Source organism: Coffea arabica, chromosome 5e (assembly GCF_036785885.1).
Source record: "Coffea arabica cultivar ET-39 chromosome 5e, Coffea Arabica ET-39 HiFi, whole genome shotgun sequence".
Lineage (NCBI taxonomy): Eukaryota > Viridiplantae > Streptophyta > Magnoliopsida > Gentianales > Rubiaceae > Coffea > Coffea arabica.
In genome coordinates, this window is record NC_092318.1 from 21,110,754 (window position 1) to 21,120,333 (window position 9,580).

At 34.5% G+C, this 9,580-nt stretch overlaps 1 long non-coding RNA gene across 1 annotated transcript; it reads left to right on the forward strand.

The window, feature by feature from the left end:
- Positions 1-3,398: 3,398 nt before the first annotated feature.
- Positions 3,399-5,905, forward strand: LOC140006389 (uncharacterized). The gene is made up of 3 exons (XR_011813987.1): positions 3,399-3,572; positions 4,938-4,997; positions 5,837-5,905. It is a non-coding gene; the product is annotated as an uncharacterized lncRNA (long non-coding RNA).
- The last annotated feature ends 3,675 nt before the right edge of the window (positions 5,906-9,580 follow it).

Below are 9,580 nucleotides of genomic sequence, written 5' to 3' on the forward strand. Positions count from 1 at the left end.
TTCGCGCGCGATTGAATTGTAGGATATCTATATATTCGAGTAGGAGATTATTTAAAATAATATTTTAGAAATACTATAGCACTTTTTATAATATGTGAGATAAAAAGATGATTAAATAAAGTTAAAAATAATTAAAATATATTTATGATATAATCAAATAATTATTACAAATAAAGTCACATCCAAACAATCCCATTACAAATAATTTGTTTCTTTATCCATTTTGCTGCTTGTATTTATTTTAACGAGCCAAATTCTGTCAATTATAGTAGTAGGGGCTGATTTCTTCGGTTAGGAAGAATGTTTCCATATGGTGCAAAGCAAAATGAGTGAGAGAGGTTGTGACAACGCAACATGAGGATAGTCAAATTTAGCGCTAGCAATCAAGTATTCGGATTGACAGGTCGAGTTGAGATCCAGGTATAACAGATAACTTGCCGATCCGAACACAATCCGTCAATCTGAAACGGGTCAGGATACCTGGCTCGAATCCGAAAATTTGGAGTCAAGTCAACCCAAATGACCTTAAACATAATTTCAATTTATTAATTTACCACTGTAATTTCTAACAAAATCAATTTCGTATAAAGAAAATTACATAATCAAGTAATAAAAATTTCAATAAAATAATTCTAAACCAGATCTGAAATAAATTTAAAAAATGTAAAAGTATTTTATCCCAAATCAGATTTAAAATAAATTAAAACACTATAAAAATAGAAAATAATGTAATATATCATTTGTCCCAACATAAAAATTTCAATTTCACACAAGTTAAACAAATTCATTTATGATTAAGTAGTCAATGCCTTTGGGGAAAAAAATAACTTAGTTTAGTTAGATAAAATATTTTTATATTTATTAAATTATTTTTAATTCATAAACAGTTTATAGGATCAATCTGTGGGTGATCCGAATTCGACTTTTTTTTTTTGGTTCATCTAGTTCGACCCCCGTGAAATCTCAACCCAAACCCATTAATTTCGTGTTAGATTCGCATCGTGTTTTTAGATCATGTCGAAAATTATCACCCCTATAATCAATATGTATCAGGCTGTTGGGGCCCATACACCATGCAGGTCACGCGCTACTAAAGGACTGCTCCTTTTCTTTAAAATTTCGGACGAACAGGGCTCATGTAGCATGAATTTGCAGCATGATAGAATGAACAAAATGAACGTCTGCAAAAACAAATACCTTTAAATATGTACTAATATGAAATGGATATTCATAGAAACAAACACCTTTAAGTATACACTGACACGGAAATGAAATAGGACGAAATGGTTATGACAGACACTTAGGTGAGTTTAATAAAATTGAAATCTGAAAATTGAAGTTTGAAATTTAAAATCTAAAGTTTGAATCCATTAAATTATTGAATTGTTAAGTATTAAATCTAATACATTTGAGTGCATATCACATTTAGTAATAAATAAATAGTTTATCACTTAATTTTGGGAGTAAGTTTTGTCTAGAAAATTCAGTGTTAATTAATTAATTCAGATTTTTAATTTTTTAATATAAAACGGTCTGAATATATTAAGATTTAAATCCATTAAGTTTAAGTACTAAACTGGATTATCAAACAGGGTCTTAGGCTTCCTTTGGATAGAGAGAAAAGGGCAGAAAAGAAAATATTCTGAAAGAAAGTTTTGTCATTTCGCTCCTTTGGGAATTATAACAATGATGGAAAAGAAATGAAATGAATGGATAAAAACCTGCTAATAGGTGAAAAAGTTTCCACCCAAAATTGGGAAAAAAAAGGAAGGAAACTTAGTGAGTGCCAAAAGATATTTTTAATATGACATTTACATTGTTGAAAAGTTGATACAAAAATTTATTATTCTCAATTAGACATATCAATGGGTAAGGTTTGAATTGAATCCCTTTGATTCAAATCCAGATCCATCAAATTTAGTTAAACCCAAATCCAAACCCAAACTCTTATGGGTCTGAAAAAATAAGTCCAAACCCAAACCCTCTTGAATTTGGGTATCCGTTGCATTTTTGTAAACACACTAAAATAAAAATATATTAAAAATATATAGTTTTCAAAAAAAATATAAACACCATCCAATTTTTATTTTCAAATAATAAAATTAATATTCAAGAAGTTGAATGCAATATTATGAACTCAAAAAATAACTACTATCGACTACTTTTATTTATTTTTAAAACTTCAATTGTATCTACGTCAAATCTTTCATTTATTTACCTTTACTTTTTCTCGTTTTTCTGAAAAATTTGTACTAATTACAATGACAACTAGAATTAGGTTGAGAAAAGAAAATAATCATGAAGTCTGCATTCGATCCAATAACCATAGAATATTAGAATATTTTATAAATTTACTAATACATATATATATGTGTGTGTGTGTGTGGGTGGGTGGGTGTGTGTGTGTAATTTAATTATATATACATGGGTCTGGTATGAGCTTAGATTTAGATTTAGATATGGATTATATAAAATCGAACCCTACCCAGACCCATAATTCTTTCAAAGGGTCTAAGTCTTGGTAGGGTCTGGATTTGAAAAATTAAATCTAAACCCTATCCAAGTACATTAGATCTGGATTGAATTTGGGTAAGACCCGATCTGTGATACCCCGACTTTTAGGATATTACGGTTTCTATATTTTATTTTTTGTTTTAAGACATTGTTTTGTTTTAAAGATTAGAAACCCTACTTGTACTCAAAACCCTAGTTTTACTTGTGACTAACAGGTTTTCTTAAATCTCTCATATTTTAGTCGAAACCCTAATTTTAATCTATGGAATTGTAAAATCCATCATATTTTTCTTAAAATTCCCTTTTATTTGAAATCCATTATCTTATAATAGATATACTACTCATTTACATCCCCAAGGGTTGGAATAAAGAATAGAATTAAGAGTTTTCCCTTTTCATTCATCGTTAGGGTAAACTAAAGTTTTCAGGTCTTTTCGTAGTGTGGGTAATCGGTACGGAGTGTGTACTAAATTTGGTGATTAAGAGTGAGTTTTAGATGATATTAAGTGTGTGATTAGAAGTGATAATAATAAGTTAGTGAATTATAAGTTAAAACCCTAGTACGTGCGAGTTGAGGAAAAACGGTGCGAACCGACGGGTACCGTTTGTTACCGAGTGAGTACACCACTTGACCACCACTTTATTAACTTAATCTCCTTGTAATTAGTGCATAAAATATCAGCTCTAAATCAGATCAAGCTGGCCGAAATGATTGACTAAAAAAAAACAAGGGAAAAGAAAAAAATTTGAGATGTAATCTTGTGATGACACTTGGCAAGCATCCAACCATTTTTGACCAACTCAAGTCTAAGCTTCTTATCCCTTTCTTGGAGCTCAATTTCTGTCTTCTAAGCTTTATTTTGGCCAAGACTTAGAGAGGAAAAAGAAAGAAAGAAACCACTTCATTCAAGCTTGCTTTCTTGCTCAATCTTGTAAACTAACCGATAGATTCACCAAATAATCCATAGAAGTTGCTTAGGAGGGTGGATTATCATCTTGGAGTGGAGAATTTTGGTGTTTCAAGCTTCCTAGGGGCTGTTGTGCTTCTCCAATTCTAGGTAAGGATGGTATTAGTTCATGGTTGTGCTACTTATTGGTTTACAAGTGAAAGTTATGGCTTGTTAGGTAGATTTCATGGTTTTAGTAGTAGTTTTGATGATTATGTTGGATTTGTGAGTTAGGGTTTTGAATTGTTTAGCTGTATTTCTTCTTGTTTAGATAGAATACGATATGAATCAGCTTAGATAAGGAGTTGGAATAGTGGTTCTATACATGAATAATAGGTTAGACCTTGAATGCTTTGAATTCCAGCTTTAAATCCTTAAGATGCCCTGTTCTGACCAGTTTCATTCGCCCATAATGGAGGCCGAATTGGGCTTAGTTTAAAATATGAAAGTTGTAGTAAATGATGATTTATAGCTTCCTGTAAAATTTCAGCTCAATCCAAGCACTGTACCATGTGAAATGACAAAAATACCCTTGACTGCCATATGTAGAGTTTTGCGGGCAGTTGACATTTCATCATTCTGGCTTCATTTTTTTCACCTTGATCCATATCAAATTAGCATTTACCCAAAACACAAAAGTTGTAGTTCTATGTTTCATCTTTCCAACGCATCCAAAAACGCCTCAATCGGACTTTTGTAACCTAAGTTATTGTCATTTGAACCCAGTGCTGTTAACCAGCCTGACAATGAAATTCTGGTTCGGTAATCTGTAAATTCGACCTAGATAAACTGTGAACCGGGCTGAGTTGTCTTCATGAACGTTGTAGCCCTTCGTCTTAGCTTCGAAATAGTATAAATTTTACCCCAATCTGATAGGTGTAGTTTCGGTTGTGACCAATACGCTAAAAGACATCAAACCTGTCATTTTGTTCTTTGTCTTAAACCTTATTTCCGGTCACTTTTCTAGCTTGGTTTTGTAATTGAATGACTTTTAGCCTATTGAACGGCTATTGTAATGAGATTATTTGTGTGTGATTTTGGGGCTGATTGAGGAAAATAATGAAGTCATAAATGGTTGGAAAATAGGTAAATGCAAAGGGCGTGCTGCCCAAATTTGCACTCGAGGGCTAGGTAGATGTACTCGCGACTTGAGTATGGGTTGAGGATGAAACTAACTTGAATCATCTAAGGTATTCAAGTCATCTTTAATAGAGGCTTATAAGTTAGAATCCGGCCAAAACTTGTACCCTTGGAAAAATAAAATTTACGACTAATAGAAATACGTTTTCTTCGTTTCTTCGACTCAAATGGTATTTCCAAGTATAATTGCTACCAAGTTTCACAGTTTGAATAGCGAGCAAGAGTTTTACGAATATTCTCCAAATGAATTTCAATTACTTGATTCTTGTTAAACGAAACGTCTGAGTTTCAAACCTTAGTCGATTTTCAAAACTCTTAAACAATATTTTATCGCAGATTTGGACTCCAAGCCAGGAGTACTACCTGGACGTGATCACTAAAAGCACTACATTTTTGGTGAGTGCTTCCAAATACCTGATTGAACTGGACACTTGTTTCCAATACTTGACCAATGTGATTTAATGATATGTAATTTGTTTGATCGGGCAAGAGTGTACTTTATCGCACTTACCCTAATATGATACATACTTATTTATTGTTGCAATTGACTTGATATACTTGTACTTGACTTGTAAGTGCTGAGCGGCAGCATGTACCACACTCAATATGAGTGGGAGGTGCCTCTCATTCCCGTCTCCGTACTTTTATTTTGATTCAGTCGATTGGAGATGATATCTCATCGACTTCTTGGGGACCCAAACCCCACTGGCTAGTTAATCGAGTCGGGCCGGCAAGGGTTTGGTCGATTAGATAACGAACCATGGGTATCTAGTGTTGCCGAGTGGAGTGTTATCTCCTCGACTAATCGGTATACTCGAGTATTATCGCCAGTGTTTATCTTGGAGTTCGGGCCCGGTAAGGGGTTTGGATGGTGGACGAAGAGTAGTTTAAATGGTGCTCTACTGGATTGGTTACTTACTTGAAAGTTGACGGAGTGTCAACTATTACTTGATCAAACTCTGGTGATGCAATGGGAATTTGGCTCCTGAGAGCCATCCGTATCCTTATACTTTGGAATGATTAGTACTTATCGTGTTATTGTTTCGTTTTAAAAGAAAATTTTACACTCGCTCATTTTGAGATTTGCTACTTGAAGTGTTATTGCTCACTTTTTATGAACTTTTCATGCTCATTGCTTTGCTACGTGATACTTGCACTTTTAAATAATGGTCAACTTGCTATTTGGAACCTCACTGGGCTTTTAGCTCATTCCACGTCATTTTTTTTCCTTACAGGGGATACGAGCGAGGCGTGAGACGTGTACCGACTAGCATAGTCTAGTTGTTTTGAATTTTAAATTGTACTCACGCTAGTACCCGACTAGGGTTGATTGTACTTGAATTGTAAACACTTTGAAGTATTTTGCTGTGTAGAAGTTTTGTATTTGGATTTGAGCATCAATGTATATATTAAGTTGAAGTGGATGTGTTATTTATTTTATATGGATGCACGTTATTTTTTCTTGAGCTATGAGTGAGTGAGTCCTGGCGAGAGTTGGGCAGGCGACTAGCCGAACCCTGGGGTACGCCCTAGGGGGAGGTGGGGCCGTCACACGATCCATTAACATGTCTATTTCCAATGTGTCCTAAATCTAATTTATAAAGGCATCGATGCAGAGTTCTTCTCAATCTTGTGCTTTCAACTAGTAACAAAATATAGAATAGTTCACTTGGCTTTGCTTTTTCACCCACAATTCAATACCAAAAGGTATCTCTTTGGCTCAATCTCTTCCAAAGAAATATAGAAAAAGTATTTCTTTTGTGTAGATTGTTGTTTTTCATATTCTAAATTTTTAGTTTATTTTCTATCATAAAATTCTTATCAATGAACTCTTGATTTTCATGTTATTGATCTGTGATTACATCTTGCATGGTTATGGTACGTATGACAGCCCCACTTTCTCCAAAGGCGAATCAGATGGGTCAGCAAACTGCCTACCCAACTCTCGCCGGGGCTCACTACAATCCATAATTCAAAAACTGAAAATACTTCAAATATTTTCAATATACATTTAAAGTACTCCAAAACATTAATACTTAAAATTAGCTAACCTTCAAACTGAAATATAACCCAAAAGAATATGTGTTACAGTCATTGCTATAATACAACTTGAAATCTCCAAAAGAAAATAATTTAGTACTATTCGTGAGCACTCTCGGTCTTGAACCCTGTTAAGGGAAACAAAGGAGTGGAATGAGCTAAACAACCCAGTGAAGTTCCAAAACACACAAGCAGTTCTAATAAATCAAGTAAATTAAGCATAACGCACATAGGGTTTAAGGTTTCACATTGGCACATTAAAATGAAACATTTATCATTTTACAGAAATAAACACACATTAAAAGGATACGGTGTTCACGTGGAACCATTGTGGTCAGCTTCACCTTATAATTTCAATAATTCCCCCGGTTTGTCTGGTCATCGCCTTATTCCTCTAGTGGTAATACTCGAGTATACCGAAACGGTGGCTCAGGGTTCCAACCTACCCGACCGAGCCCAGTTCTGGCTCGAGCAGGTTAGCAACCAAGGGTAGGGCTCAATTCAGCTAAGAGCTTACAACATGCGCAAGTAATTAAATATACCGGTAAACAGTAGAAATTCACGGTTAAACGGTAGAAATTTGTTATTTTAGTAGATCGAGTGTGATAAAGTACGCACTCGCCTTAAAACGGTGAAAAATTACATAGGAGCAATTATAGCGAACAATTAACACTTAAACACACAAGAAATATGTAGTAAACATGTAGCAAAACTATTCAAGTCACAAACACATGTAAGGAACACTCACCAAATTAAAAGTAAGTGACTAAATAAATCCTTTAGTGTTCCGCTCTGAGGTTTCCTTTAATATCCTCTTGAGCGCCTGAAGAAATAGTGATCGATTATCACTCACATATACTCATAATCACTTAACATACAAGGAAGGAAATTTATTTGCTTAAACTTAGAACAATGCCTCAAAAGAGCTTCAATCTATTGAAATTCAAGATTCAAGAGTGAGGATTTAAAGTCACAAGGGAAAACTCGTATCCTCCATGAAATCGGGTTTAAAACGGATGATCGATATCGAAAGACAATGAAAAATTCTCAAAAACTCATTTCCCAAGAAATCATAAATTTTCAGCATTGCGCGATAAACTTGGCAAAATCAGATCTGGAGTTCAGTACGTCCAAAAATGGAAAAATTTATACTGTTGGAAACTAAATTTAAACTACTAAAAGTTCCCAGAAGACACATTTTCAAGATTCCAACCAGAAGGCATTCATTTTTCAGCTCAAAGTTGCTGATTCAAGAAGGCAAGACAAAACCAGTCTTGGTTTTCGGCAATGTTTGAAAATTCGGAAAAATTCACAGAAAATGAATCAGTCTCTGAAATTTATAACACAATAAGGGTCCCAATTAAAGTTTCAAACACAACAAGCGGAACTAAATTTGGAGTTTTGAGCAACAAGATATAACAGTTTAAAGTCGGTTGATTTTCACGACCTGAGCAGTGAATTTCCAGATTTGAAGAGCAAGGTTTGAGGCATCATTTGGGTATCAAAATGGTATTGAAATTATCCCAAATTTGGTACAATTAAATCTCCATATATGGACTACCTCTCTATCAAAATTTAGATAAAAATTCGCACGGGAAGGCAGTTAACAAAACGACCAAATTTCGTGAAATCTTTCAAAGTGAATCTGCCATCCTATTCCTTTTTCTTTTCCAAGAGTTTTGTCCAACGAAATCAACCCCAATTCACTCCATTTTTGAAACCAAGATTCCAGAAACATTTAAGAAACAATTTATGGTTAAATGACACTAAAATTTTCGAAATATAACATCCCAAAACAGATTTGACCATTCGGTCAGCAAGAAAGGGCAAAGTTTCCAGTTTCCAGCTTTGTCGTGTTTTCGAAATCAAGCCATATCTAACTCTATACAACTCCAAATTGATAATGGTTGATGGCGTTGGAAACTAAGTTCAAAACTCTACAATTTATCAGAAGACATCATTTTGAAAATCTTTTCACAAGTGGGACAAAATCAAGCCACAATATGCAGCTTCCCAGTTTCATTCGAATAGACAGTCAAAACAGAACAGCCGACTTTGCCTATTCGCTACGGATCACTCAAAACGAACTAGTAGGGGATTTGTATACCGTTGGAAAGCTATAAATGTCTAGTTTTGAATGCCACAAACGGCACTCAATTTTGACTTTTTTACAGAGAGTTACGATCAGACAAAGGACCACTGCCCGAGTACCCTGCTAGGCGTTTTCCAGATTGAATCTTTACCAAAACTCAAGTTTTGTGCAACCATTCGACACGATTTTTGAAAGACACTTTCTATACACATAATAAAACATATATACATCAATTTAACAGCCAACCAAGCATCAAAATTTAGAAATGAAAACAGAACAACATGGACAGAATTTCGGCTAGCTTGCCTTTCCCAATTTTTCCAACTTTCTCTGCACTTTCTAACCATAATCAAGCTATAAATCACATAAACAACCACAATCAAACATTAAAGCCTCAAGTTAGCTACCTAAAGGCCTCATCAAGACAGCTAGCCTAGGATTTAAAGCGAGAAAAATGGTTCCTCAAGTCCGCTAGCCTATGAGTGCGATTAGGGTTTCAAACCCATGAAGATTAATCGTTAAACTTTGGAGAAATGAAAGGATTAAAGGGATGAAGTTGTTACCCTTGAAACCCTAGATGAATATTAGTTTTTTCACCAAAAATTCTCCAAGAAAATCCACAAAATTGCTCCTTGCTTCAAGATAGAGTGGTACTCCAAGTTGTATGCGATTTGGTGGAAGATTTGTGAGTGAAATGAAGCCAAAACAATGGAGTTTCTTCCTTCCTTTTTCTTGTCTTGCTTTGGCCGAAAATGGAGAGAGAGAAATGAGAGTTGTGTGTTGTGGCTTGTCTTGGAAGCTTGGAGGGAAAAGTAGTGGTTAAGTTTGGCAAAAGTCAACTTTGAAT